This window comes from Hevea brasiliensis, unplaced genomic scaffold (genome assembly GCF_030052815.1).
Source record: "Hevea brasiliensis isolate MT/VB/25A 57/8 unplaced genomic scaffold, ASM3005281v1 Scaf31, whole genome shotgun sequence".
Taxonomy (NCBI): Eukaryota; Viridiplantae; Streptophyta; class Magnoliopsida; order Malpighiales; family Euphorbiaceae; genus Hevea; species Hevea brasiliensis.
This window is the reverse complement of record NW_026614818.1, coordinates 27458-40574: the sequence shown is the minus strand read 5'-3', so window position 1 is coordinate 40574 and position 13117 is coordinate 27458. Positions and strand designations below refer to the sequence as shown.

The window sequence follows — 13117 nt, the reverse complement described above, 5'->3', positions numbered from 1 at the left end:
CAATATTCTGCCACAAAGGGGGACTAATTGCTGCCACCTTCTGCCCTTTTACAATTAATGCTGCTACCATCTTTTGTCTTTATAATTAATACACTTACTATTCTTGTTAGGATAGCCAACATGGCACAATTATTTGTAACTTTTGTCTTAACAATTTTAGCTTGTGTTTCTGTAACCCTAGGTTTATAAGGAAGAGAATACCATCTTCTTCCTTCAGTTTTTATTTCTGCTGTACATGAGAGCCTCCCTTAGAGAGAGTTTGAGTTTTCCTTCTTGCTAGTTTCTGGAAGAACTAGAACTTAGGCAACTTGATCACTTGCCTATTTTAATTGATGATCAATGTAATCTCCCATAAGTTGGGTTATTATGTTGACACTTGATCTGTTCCTCTTTGAAATATATATTCTGGTGCTTCTTTTTCCATAGAGATTGCATCTTATTTTGTTCAAAGAAAACTTGTTTTGGTGTTAATGATTCTTGGGTTCCATTAGAGGTCTGCATCCTTAGGCAATGTTCATTTAGGTGCTTATCAATTCTCCTACAGTCATCAACACACTATTGTCTGCAAAATAAAGCTTAACCCATGTCTCTTGGTCTTCTTCTTGAAATTTCATCATCTCTTTTTATAAGATATCAGCTGTAACAATCCTTTTGTTATACCATTGATTTTCCTGACATTTTATCTTGAAGTTTACTATCTCTACTTGTACTCTATTTCAACCTTTTTATGCCTACCCTCACTCCTTGCATCCCTACATCTTACTATATTCTAAAAGATACCCCTCACTAACTGACTCTTCCAAAATTGATTCCAATCATACTTGCTGCCACAACTCTTATCATTGTACTTCTCAGTGACTTGTGACTACCACTCATACATATCTCTTCCTGTTCTATCTCCTACTGTCGTTCTGTCACTTATTTTCATTCATGTTTTCTTATAAAGTGACCTTATTGGTCATACTGAAAATGCTTACCTAACCCTTAATCAGAGACCCCATAACTGCTATTTCACCATCTCTACTCACGACCTAAGCTTGTGTACCATTTTCTATCATCCCTTTTGCTTGTTATGCCTAGTTATACCATTAGATTTACTTTTATTTAACTTATTACTTATTAATTCGCTCATCTGCTTGATAGGACAGTTCAAGACACTATTGTACATCCTATAACTTTTACTTGCTCTGGTTGCATTCCTCAACTAACTTTCATCATACTGTTAGAAGTTTAAATGGCTCTCATCCTATTGCTATCTACTCCATCTTGGAAATGAGAATAGACAGAGTTTGATGCTATAACTATGAACTCCATGTTTTGGTTTCTGACACTGCTCGAATAATGACCTTTTCTGAGTCCTACACTTCTAGATTCTAAATCTTGACAACTATCCTTACTCGTGTAATCTCATTCTGGGCTTTCTAATATTGCCTCTTAGTTCATCCTATTTACCTTGCCCAAGGTAGCACTTTATATGATTCATGCCTCTCTTTGATCTCCTTAGTCTTGTCCTATTCTTGGCTACTTAGTTTGTTCTTTAATTCATCTCTTTTATCTTATCCAAAATGAACCCTTGATTACTTTATTTCTTATCTCCATTCTTTTTTACTAACAGTTATGCTAGATAATTAAACTTTTAGTATCTCTACTACGTCATCTTCACCTATATACTACTCAGAAATTGGTCCTTCGACCACTCAATTAGTCAAAACTTAAGATACTGAACACCATAACCTGTCATTCAATTCACAAGATTTTTATCCATCAAAATCTAATCACCTATGGCTCCTATAATGAAATTTATACCCTGTCCGACATACCCTAGGCAATTGTTCTCTGCCACACTCCCTAGTCCTTTTGAGGACATCATTCTATAGATCATTATATTAACAGTACTCTTCTGTCTCCCTTGAGAAGACATCACTAAACTCTACAGCATCATTGATTGTAAGAGAGGTACCACATCTACCATATTACCATAACTGTATAAGGCTATCTGCTCTCCTTTATATTATAAACTTTCCTAGAATGCCATTTGTCATGCTAGATATATTATTCATAACCTCCAGTCTCCTTTAGGGAGTATAGTAGTTCTTATGCTCCATTATCACATAAAGAAGATGTTATCTTCATTAAACTTTAAACAATACGTCCACCATAGACAATGATCTCATACTGGAGACTAGATGACCCCACTAAGTAGGTGTCATCACTACACTGCAATCGTGCTAAAAACCTCTAGTCTTGTGCCACTTATGTTATAACTTTGTGCTTAAGTTAAGATAACCGAGTCACTGACTCTAGTTATCATCCAACTACGAGCTTTGATATTCTATCTCTAGGGTCTTAAACTGTTACCTAGGAGTCCCAAACTCTTCTATAGAAATAGAACTCTGTTCTGGCATAACTATACCAAAAAAGATGTTGTCTACAAACACCCTCATCATGGTGCACCACTAGGAAGCATGCAGCTCTACACAATAATCCCATGTCGATATTGTAATATGCAGCTTATAGAACAAATATCAAGAACATTGTATAGTTACTATGATACATCCCAACCTCTTACCTCTCTTAAATCCACTGACACTATACACTTACTCTGACTGGGCTATACACTGATGACTGCTAGTAGTGGTACCCTCACTCTCATCAAGGGCAGCTATGCTGCCAAAAATCACCTTTAGGTCCTCGTGCCTTACACTAGATAGGCACACCAATTGGACCCTTACTGATGAAAACATAATATTTCTTGGAGTACGTATTTTCATGGCAGATCTCAACACATTTGCTAACTCTAGTTTACATCGCCATGTACTGTACGAAAAATAAGACACCAATCTGAAGCACTTTTACACTGCCCAAGAAATAATTCAGAATCTAAAAATAAAAAATTACAGAAAAAGATGAAACAGAATCTTATACTCTGTATGTGACTCATAACAAAACTCTCTTTTAAAACCTTAGACACATGTTTCCCATGAATCTGAAGCCTAAGCTCTGATACCATAATTTATCACGACCCAATCTATGGGCCGAATCAGCACTAGGACCTGGACCGGTATAAAGCCCCCGAGGCCTGTAGTAAGCCTTACTGTTTCCAAATCTATAACCCAAGGCCGAAAAATTGAGGCCCAACATGTAAATAAAATTAAATAAAATATTTTTATTCGGGTTAACCCAACCCAATAACCATAAAAAAAAAAACTAAAGTCAGGGGAGCCCTGCTTAACCCTGATACCATTATTTACAAATTGTTCAAATATCATACAAATCTTCATTTATTAATCTCAAGAATTTAAATTAACACAGTTTCTAACAAGGTCCATACTACTACTAACACATGCAGAGTTTTAGATTTCAATTTTTAGAAAATAATAAAATAATTAAATAACTGATGTTAAACCTGTGAGAAAGAAAGCAGGTTACTATGAAAAAAGAACTCCTCCTGTAGCCTGAAAAAAAAAATAGGGTGAACAAGAGTGAGCGTTTGACTTAAAGAGTAAAATACCAATTTTAAGTACAATTTCTATAGCTATCTAAAGCTAATGCATCGTAAAGAGTGGAATGCAACACCTTCATAGTTTTCATACAAATCACATTATAAACAATAAAAAGGTAATTTGGAGTACTCACACTCCCATATAATATTCAAACAGTATATATATGGGAGTTGATCCCTTATACAGCTCTCTTAATTCAACCTCTGCCAGCAAGTACATCTCAAGCCGGACTTTCTCTTAATAGACCAAAAACAGGGGCTAGCGAGATCATCTTGAGCCGTGCCTACCCTGAATTATCCATAAAAGGATTGGGTCCCAGCGAGTCAAGCTCCAACCACGCCTACCCGTCCTGTCCAAATCCAATATCACACACCACATGCACGTCAACACACGCACATTGCTCCAAATTACCATAAAACAACATCCGTAACATTTCATCAAGTAAAGATGCAATATAAAAGATGCCTAGTATTTAACTACATAAATATATATTTATAAGTGATGCATGGACATATCTTAACATATAATAATATTAAAATTATAACTAAAATCAATATTTTACTCACAAACGTAAACCGAAGTCACTGTGGTGACTGGGCAGAGAAGAAAGATTGTCCCGACTCACTTGATAATTACATTAGAATTATTTAATATAATTGACTCAATACAAGCTTAAAAAGAATCAAAGACACCTTAAGTTGTGTCAAAAATCTGGTAGAGTTCTTCCTATAGCTAGGACCTACACAACCTGTAAAAAGATCTAAATAACGCTTCCAATTCACCAATTTCTACAATCACATCTCATTAACATCATATGGGCCCTCCAAATCAGACACTAGTCATAAACTTGAAAAATGACATTTTAGTCCCTATAATTGATATTTTGTAAAAATCCACTCAAACAAGCTCTAAAAATTCTAAAATTTTTCCCTGTAGTCCTTAATAAGGTTATAAAGCTATCACAAAAGGAATTGTAATTTTCTAATCACCCATGAATATTTTATGAATTTTTATTCAAGAATATTACTCAATTCTATAAGTTTCCAATAGCTAATATATTCTTAATTCAACCCAATTCAATATTCACATATTTAACTCTCTATTATCAAGCTTCAACCAATCATATAAAATTTAAATACCATAAATTTAGATAATCTTATATGCCCATGTGCTAAAAATCAAACTAAAACCCATATATATTCTTTCAAAAATATTTCACAATTGCTAAAAAATTCAACAAGCATTGTAGAATATCTCCAAATAATTTTTCTTTCATCACACATTTTTCTTAGAATTTTTTCTCCAATTTTTCTTGTTTAAGAAACATTACATTTAAGCACCATAGACTGAGAAATAAGGAAAATAATCTTACCCAAAGCTTATCTATCTCAAAAATTCCAAAAATTTATGAGGAAGTCTCTAGAAGTTGAATAATCCCCAAAGCTCGTCGGAACCAATGCTGGAACCACCACGCATGGTGGCCAGCCATCGATCGTCGGCGATATCTATCAGATCTGATCATACCAAAATGTTCATCTCCTCTTTCTGACTTCATAGGTGGTCTCGGATTGTCGATCCAATGGTCGGATCGTCCTAGATCTGACCAAAAATCTTAAAAAATCCGAAATTTTTCTCCTCCATATCTCACTCATTCGACCACCAAAAATTGTAAAATGGGTATCAAAAGAAAGGTCTCGGAACAAGCTTTTCAACACCACCTGAATCGTCTCGATCGGACGTCGGATGAAACCAGAATCGTGCCTAGAACTTAGCTGCCCTGCGCACGCATTTTTCTCTCTCCTCCATCACTTGCCGCCACTTCTGGTGCTTTTCTGGCCAGCTAGTGGTGCACCGGTGTCATGGGTTGGTGGGGGAACTCCTTACTGGTGGTGGTAGTGGGTGGTTGCCAAAAAAAAGGAGGAAATAGGTGGAAAAGGGTAGGGAGAAAGAGGATGTAAAGGGGGTTGGGAGGAGGAGGAGACTACTGAAATGTTATTTTATTTTTTTCAATATGGAAATGAATCAGGACATACATGTTGTCTAGATTTATTCTTATAAATAAAATTATAATATACAATAAATAAAAATAATAACAATAATAATTAAATTAATAGCCATAATTAAATATTAGAAATAAGGTTAACAATAATAAATAATATATTTTATTAATTGATTTAATATTAATATTTAAAACTAATCATTTAAATAAAAAAAATAATTAGATTGTTAAATAATTTTACATAATATGTTTAGAAATAATCATTAAAAATACATGTGTAAATAAAAGTATTACAAAGTTATAATTTAGTTAGATAATGTTAAAATAATATTTAAATACCATGTAGAAGTATAAAATTTATAAATTTATAAATTTTGGTTATTACACTATTGTTAAGAAAATATATATATATATATATATTAAATAGTATTAAAAGATAATTTAAAATTAAATTTGATAAGTTTTAGTTATGAGAATAATAAAATAACAAAAATAATTTTTTTTCAAACTATTTTTTTTAACATTATTTAATGTGGTGCTTTATTACTAAAAAGCAGTTTTGGCGACTAATTTTTGCCATCAGTCCCTCAATTTTTAAAGTTATTACACTTTCATCCTCTATTTTTGGTTTGTTACAATAAAATCTTTTAACTTTGAGATTTGTTACACTTCAATCTCTTAACTTTTGAAGTTATTACACTTTCATTCTCCATCTTCAATTTGTTATCATAAAACCTCTCAATTTCAAAATTCGTTATATGTTAGTCCCTCATGCCAGAAACCCCTCATATCTCTGGCTAACTTTATATGTGGCAGTGCTATATTGTAAAATAAAAGAAAATAAAAAAAAATTCCCACATATAAAATTCATATCACCCTCTCTCCTTACACACTATCTCTCTTTCGACTCTCTCTCTAATCCTCTTAGCGCTCTTTTTTATCATTTTCCCTCTCTGTCTTTTTCTCGATGAAAACAAAAAGTAACTCACTCTCTACTTCTCTCTTTTCAAACTAAAAAGAAAATCCCTAAAACAATTTTTTAGGGTTCCTTTTCTAGTCAATTGTAGGTTAAGAGAATTCCTTATTTGTTTCTTATCCTTTAACATGATTTTCTATTGCTTTTCAAATTTACCGTTGACAATGCCTAATTATAGAAATAATAGGAAATTATGTTGGAAGACTAACAAACAAATGAGAATTTCTTTTTACCTGTAATAAATTGGAAAGGAACCCTAAATTATTGTTTTTGGGATTTTCCTTTTCAATTTGAAAAGTTAGGAGATTTTATGGTAATAAAATGAAGACGAATGATAGAAGTGTAACAACATTAAAAGTTGAGGGACTAAAGTGTAATAATTTTAAAATTGAAAGATTTTATAATAACAAACTAAAAGTAAGGAACAGAAATAAAACAATTTCAAAAATTGAGAGATGACTAATATAAATTAACTCAATTTTATTCTCCAACCACAATTCCAAAAAGGGCTCTCAATTGAATGTGGCTTCGCCACCACCACCAATCCAACGAACTCACATCTTTTCCTCTCTAGTTTTTTTCTGAATTGACCTGAGGAGTACGGATTAGATGAACAGAGTTTGATTTAAAAAGTAATTGATCAATAGTTTTAATTTAAAAACTTTGTTTGTTATTATTTTTTTATTTTAAGAAATTTGATTTATTTTGTTCCGATTAATTTTAGAGGAAAAAAATTGATAGAACTAAATCTAATATTTTTTTTACTTAATTATTATTAGATCTGAAATCAAAATTAAAAATATAAAATATAAAAAAAATTAAGTTTGAAATGAGTCTAAGATAAGCTCAAGATATAGTCCAAATCAATAAATCGAATCGAATTGATCTTAATTTAGTTTATTTTTTTTTTCTTCCTAATTTGCTTCATTTCAGTGTTTTCTACTATAAAGTTTGATTTATTTGATTTTTCGATTTTTCAAACCGAATCTATTGATACTCACCCATAGTATAGACATAGGTCTTCCATTTTTCTCTACATTAGACCTGGCCAAAAGACTGGCTTAGAATCGGAATTGGACCAATTCAATCCAAAATTGAGACCAATTAAAATCAAATTGAAACAAAACATCTTTGAATTAGATCAAAATTAGCTGGTTTGATTCCAAGCAAAACTGAATTAAAAAAAGAAAAAGATATAAAGTTTTAAAAATATCAAATTGAAATCAAACTGTATCAAAATCTTTGGGAAGTCCTGCGATTTGACTTCGCCAAAACTTTGAATCAACGTTTGACCGCTCTAGCAGCTTTTTTTTCAAGGATAAGCCTGAGAGAATGTAAACTTGGGTGTCAATCTCCCATTTTTGAGATATTGGGCTTACACTCTCTTTAGGCTCCGGCTTTTATGTCAAAATGGCTAACGTTGATTTTAGCTGGGCCTCTATTGTTTTGCCCATGTCTTTGCCACGTTCCCACCTGATGTGAAACAACACATTCCAACATTATCCCATGTGAGATGAAATAATCTTACTGTCAAGCTAGTAATTCATTTATAAGAAATTTGTTTCACTTCCTTTTCTAAGGGAATGAAATTTTTGTCTTCACCAACAACATAATCACAAACAAAAGAAATAACACACTTGGTGACAGTTATTGATTTGCACATTCTGATTTTAAATTTAGTTGAAAGAAGCGATTAGAAAAGCCTCGCAGACAGTTCACGAGGTAGAACTTGAGGTTTATCTGCTGAAGATTGATGTTCATAGAACATTTATTGTTGAAATTGAGTGAGATCCAAAAGCTCAGGTTAGTGGGGGCCTGGATGCCTGAATGCCACAGCGTATTCCTGCAATATCCAAATGATCAGAGTAGTCTTTGGGCTAAGTAAATATGAAGATAATATAAGATTCATCAATCAGAATGTGTGTTAAAAAAAAAAAAAAAACACTCATACCTAATAGTGGTTTACAATTTGTTGTTCTCTATGAGTCCTTTCACGAAGGAAAGCCTCTGTGATAATGTTTAATTTTCTTGTGGCATCGATCATATTCATTCGATCTCCTGATAGTTCTGCCGAGCATGCTAATCCTATTTTGAGGACTGATCCAGCACATTTTTGTACATTGCTTCCTTGTAATTTCATATTTTCCATATTGACATTATTTTCTTGGATTTCTGTTTGATCATCATCAGTCTCATTGTCTTCAACAAATTCTTCTACTCCCACTTCTCCTGTTGCAATAAGCTTGGGATCGAGAACCTGCATTACTTGTCCCGGTAGCTTAGAAGTTAGACCTAACAAAGTTGTGGAGCAAACCATCTCTGAACACTTCATCAATTGGTCTCCGTCCTATGAATATCTCCAACAAAATTATTCCAAAGCTATACACATCCCCATATGTTGTTGGCTCGCCACCTATTCCATATTCTGCAAGGCAGACATATCCAATTCCATTCTTATTTTATACTTGACCATTGTGGATATTTGATAAATAAAAGCATAGGGGGTTTTACCTGGAGGCATATAGCCGATTATTCCCTTTATCCCAATAGAGCTTGTTTGGTCTTGAGAAGAGTTGCTTGAGGTTTTGGAAAGAAGCCTTGCTAATCCGAAATCACCAAAATGAGCAGTCATGTCATGTCAAGCAAAATATTGCTTGGCTTCAGGTCGCAGTGAATGATTGGTGTTTCACAAAGGTCATGAAGGTAATGCAAAGCAGATGACAAATCAATGGCAACCCGAAGCCTTTGAAGAAGGTTTAAATTCCTTGGCTGGCTACTACCATCTTCATTTGGATGTAACCACATTTCTAAACTTCCGTTCACCATGAAATCAAGCACTAGAGCTTTGAAGTCATTGCCTTTAAAATCAATGCTTGAGCAGTATGTCAAGATCTTCACCAGATTTTGGTGCCTGATGTTCCGCAATGCTCTGCATTCAGCAATGAAGCTCTTGGATGCTCCATGTTGTCGAAGGTTGAGTACCTTCACAGCAACTATCCTTTCACCATGTAGATCAAGACTTCCTCTATACACAGAGGAAAACTACCTTGTCCAATTAAGTTTTCTGAAGAGAATCCCTGAGTTGCTTGGTGAAGCTCCTTATAGGAAATTGAAGCTCCTTATAGGAAATTCGAAGGAGCTTATCCAAACAAAAAGGATTCGATGATGGATTCTTTCTTGATTTTCGCCAGCAGAAAACCCTTAAAGATGTTATCGCCATGAAAAGCACAATTGAACTGATAACTGTTGCAAGGATAATGGCAAGAGGAGAATTTTTGTGTTTCTTTCGCTTGATGGGGCATCTTTGGTAGTGCGATTCAGATACCTCCACAACGATTGTTTTTTTCCAACAAGTGAAACTGCCGTTATATTGCTGAACACTCCTTCTCTTGGCACTTCACCCTCAAGATTATTGAAGGAAAGATTCACATATTGCAAAAAGGGGAGCTTCGGTAGCTCCTTCAGGATGTTTCCGGACAAATTGTTTCTTGATAGTTCTAAATGTTGGAGACCTCTCAATGAAGCCAAGGATGAGGGAATTGATCCTTGGAGAAAGTTGCCCTGCATGTTAAGGTTTTCTGGCATCAAGCAATCCCCTATTGTCTCAGGAATTTCCCCATACAGTTTGTTTTGTGACACATCTAGCGCATTAATATTTTTCAGTTTATGGATTTCTCGGGGTAGGGGACCTGTCAATGTATTGTGTGATAAGTTAAGAATTGTTGATAAAGAGGAAAGACCGGTGATCTCTGGGGTAAGAAGCCAATAAGGAAATTGTTTGCAATATCTAGAGCTTGCGGTTTTGGCTTTGCAATGCTACTTGTTATGTTTCCTTGTAATTTGTTTTCACCTAAATGTAGTTCATATAGTGGTGAGGTTGCCTAAGGATGGCGGGATTTGTCGGACAATAGGTTTGTATGCAAATGCGCTTTTGTAACTTTCTAAGCTTCCCAAAAGAAATTGGTATGGTACCGTAAAAATGGTTTTCCTCCAAGCCTAATGCATACAAATTTACAAGATTCCCAACCTCCGATGGAAGTCTTCCAGACATTCGATTGCCTCCAGCCCTAATAGGCTCGCTTTGGTTGACAAATTGGCTATGGTCACAGTAATACACCGCCAAAATTATTTTTAGCAAAAGATAGAATTTCTAGATTGCTGCAATTTGACAAAGATGTTATAAAACTCAAATCTTGACTTGTGTTACCAGAAAATTGACTTCGTAATTCACCTGCTGCAGATCCCTTAAATCTCCTAAATTGTTTGGAACTTGTCCTGTGAAAAAGTTGGCAGAGATGTCAAATATTTCAAGCTGAGAAGCATTGGTGAATGAACTTGGAATAGTTCCATAAAATTGGTTTCTACCAGTGTAGAAATCTTGCAGATTTCGAAGAGTGAGGCCTATGTTCGCTGGAAGACTCCCTTTCAACTGATTATCTGGCTCCGAAAAGACATTGATAGATGAGATGTTGTACAGGGCGCCAGGGATTGTGCTTATCAGATTATTTACTCCAACCGAGACGAAAGTTAAGCCTGTCAATTGCTCCAACTTGTTTGGAATATTTCCAGCCAAATTATTGACAGCTACAGATAAATGTTTGAAGAACGAAAGGTTTCCAAATGAATGTGGGATCTCTCCTGTGAGATTATTTCCGTAGAGGTCAAGTGACACAAGCTTTTTTAAAGAGCCAAGTTCATTGAGAATTTTACCCACAAATCTATTTCTAGCCAATATGAGGATTCGGAGCTCTGAGCAGTAGGTGATGTTGAGTGGAATTTCACCTCCCAATCTGTTATCTGTCAGGTTGAGGTGTCTCAGTCGGTGTTAAATCCAGTTCACTAGTTTTTTTTCTTTTTAGCTAATTAATTTTGTTTCTGGAACTGATGTAGTGTTGCAGCATTGAATTTAGTTCGTTATTTTCACAAAAATAGCTAACTAATTTTGCTACTGGTATTGATGGAGTTTAGCAGAATTTTTGATGTATTTTAATGATATTTTCTCCCACACATCTGTATTAGGTGGTTTAGGTGAAAATGAGTGGAAGAGCTTAAGTTTGGGAGACAAACTTCCTTAATTTATGGAGGTTTGGTTATCAAACTTATCTTTTATATGTATTTTTGTATCAGACTCAAGAATGAATTCCATTTCTCCTTCCATTTTTTCTGTGTTCTTCATATCTCTCATTTTTCCTTTCAAAAAATCCAACATGTGGTATCAGAGCTTCTATGATCTTAAGGGACTGTGAGAGATTTAACAAAAAAAAAAAGTAAGAAACCACCACAAAACCGCACACCCTGTTTTGCTGGAATTTTTTTTTCTTTCACTTCCAATGGCTTCTAGCAGCAACCCTTTGTCACCTCCACATTTTAATGGTGAAAATTACCATGTTTGGGCTGTAAAAATGAGAGCTTATCTCAGAGGTTTGGGAGTATGGCAGTATGTTGAGGAAAACAGAGTACCTCCTCCATTACGTCAAAATCCAACTCTGAATCAGATCAGGCAACATGAAGATGAAGTTGCTAAAGCTCCAAAGGCCCTGTCCTATATCCATGCAGCTGTATCAGATTCTGTTTTCACCAGGATCATGGCTTGTGAATCAGCACATGAAGCTTGGATGAAGTTGAAGACTGAATTTCAAGGGTCTGATAAAACAAGGCAGATGCAAGTCTTTAATTTGCGTAAAGAATTTGAGTTGTTGAGGATGAAGGATACTGACAAGGTGAAAGAATATGTTGATAGGGTGATGAGTATAGTAAATCAAATCAGATTGTTGGGAGATGAAATGGAAGAGAAGAGAGTTGTGGAGAAAGTTATGGTGACTCTCCCTGATAAATTTGAAGCAAAGATTTCTTCACTTGAAGACACGTGGGATATGTCTCAGATTTCTTTAACTGAGCTTTCTAATGCTCTGCAAGCTGTTGAACAAAGAAAAGCTTACAGAGAAGAAGAAATTGCAGGGGAGAAGGCACTTGTTGCAGCTCAAAAATCAAAACCAAGTGAAGGAGGAATGAAGAACCAGCAAACTGACAAGAAAGATAGGAACAAAAAGAACTATAAGAGAAAGGGAAAAAGATTTGATAAGTTTCCACCTTGTCCTCATTGTCAAAAGTCCAATCACACTGAAAATTTTTGTTGGTTTCGTCCTGGAGCTCAATGTAGAAGATGTAAGCAATTTGGTCATGTAGATAAGGTGTGCAAAGCAAATCAAAATCAACAACAACAAGCTCAGCCTGCTCGAGCCACTGGTAACTCAGAAAATTATGAAGATAGTTTGCTTGCTACTGCTGTAACTCAGAAGAGTGATGTTTCAGTTGAAGCTGAAGATGTATGGCTTGTTGATAGTGGTTGTACACATCACATGACAGCAGATTTGAAGAGTTTTAAGGAGTTGGACACCAGCTACTCCTCAAAAGTTAGAATTGGAGATGGGAGGCTGGTTGATGTCAAAGGCAAAGGGGCTGTGGCTGTACAAACTTCCTCAGGTACTAAAGTTATTTCAGATGTTCTTTATGTTCCTGAGATAAGCCAAAGTTTACTTTCAGTTGGTCAGTTGCTTGATAAGAATTATACACTAGTTTTTAAAAATAGGAACTGTGAAATCAGTGATCCTATTGGTATGAAGAAATTTTTAGTTAAAA

At 34.8% G+C, this 13117-nt stretch overlaps 1 pseudogene; it reads right to left on the bottom strand.

Moving 5' to 3' along the window:
* Window positions 1-8277: 8277 nt before the first annotated feature.
* Window positions 8278-11379, bottom strand: LOC110653959 (receptor kinase-like protein Xa21; annotated as a pseudogene).
* Between the last annotated feature and the right edge of the window lie 1738 nt (window positions 11380-13117).